Source organism: Rhagoletis pomonella, unplaced genomic scaffold, assembly GCF_013731165.1.
Source record: "Rhagoletis pomonella isolate Grant_MI unplaced genomic scaffold, Rhpom_1.0 Rhpom_scaffold_00005, whole genome shotgun sequence".
In the NCBI taxonomy this organism is placed as follows: domain Eukaryota; kingdom Metazoa; phylum Arthropoda; class Insecta; order Diptera; family Tephritidae; genus Rhagoletis; species Rhagoletis pomonella.
Window position 1 is genome coordinate 52,045,039 of NW_023458559.1, and position 1,386 is coordinate 52,046,424.

Here is a 1,386-nt window from a genome sequence, read left to right on the forward strand (position 1 = left end):
TTTATGCGTTTTTTTTTAAAAAAAAGTTATCAAGCTCTTAAAAAATCACCCGTTATTAGCAAATTTCAGTTCATCTAAAGTTTCTAAGGCGTTGTTCACTTTTACTTGAGAATTGTCAAAATCGGCTTTACACTGTCAAAGAAAAAAATTGCCAAAACTCAACGCAGCTTCAGTCTTGCACTTTATTATACTAAAATTATTTCTTTTTTAGATTCTAATTAAAATGTTTGCAATTTAAGTGAAACCTTGCAGAATTTTTTTAATTTTTATACAAAGTTTGATACAAAACCGGAGATCTACCACATTTTTTTTTTAAATCTACCACTTTTTTTCCAGATTCTACCACACAGAATTTTTTTAAGTCCGATCACTGGCGGTATACCGAAAATAAAGCTTCTTTTTTGATAAGAAACTTGTTTAGCAATCTTTCTATCAACAATACAACATTTTGCAAATAAAAAAATAAGAGCGTCGCTGTCTTCGGGTGAGTTTTATTACTTAGTGCCTCCAGTACTCCAGCCAATTTCGATATATACATATATAACGTGATGCAATTGGTATCTCTTCACATATAATTTAAATTTTGTTTGCAAACGCAAATGACAAAATTAATATAAAAGCTTTAATTCCAGATTTTTTCAGATGCTGCTATTATTATTTTCTTCCATATAAAAATAAAAATAAATTTCGACAATACTTTGTATGGAAGAAAATGCGTGCCAGCAAAAACAAAAAATTATCAAAAATCAAGCGAATTCTTCACCACTGGGAACTTTCACTTTTAAAGCCAGAATTTAATGGGCTATAAATCTGCGTACTTAGAACTTTTCTAATAAAAGCTTGTTTTTGTTGCAAAATTTTTTTGGTTTTTTTTTAATTTTCCTTTAAAGTATTGTGTATCTTCGTGAGTTTGTATATTTGCAATACCTTTAATATAAATTCGGGTAAAATATATAAGTTTATAAGTAAAACAATTTTCATTGAAGATTTATACAATAAAATATACATATATTTATAATAAAATAGAAATGCACATAACCACATACATAAGTACAAATAGTCTTATTTGCAATACCGATCGCATGCCATTACTTCCGAGTTCCAGTAAAGATTATTCGCGCAGGTATGCACCGTAGCAAAGCCATCGCATTGGATGAATTTATGACAGTCATACGGGTGACGTACATAATCAACGCCGGGTGTACTACATAAAGTCAACAAGCGCGCGGGCTCGTCTTCGTAAGCTGGCGCGATTGAGGCGGGCATTAGTTCACCGTTAGCATATGCTGGAGGTGTTGCAGCGGTCGGTATTGAATTATCTATGAATGGTGGTTGCGTCCACATTTGTGCAGAAGCATCGCAAATGGTATTTTGTGGTGAATCACA

General features: G+C 32.0%; 1 protein-coding gene across 1 annotated transcript in view; it reads left to right on the forward strand.

Annotated features, from left to right (window-relative positions):
• Window positions 1–1,386, forward strand: part of LOC118740146 — an 18,596-nt gene that overhangs the window by 12,461 nt on the left and 4,749 nt on the right. The window lies entirely within an intron of this gene.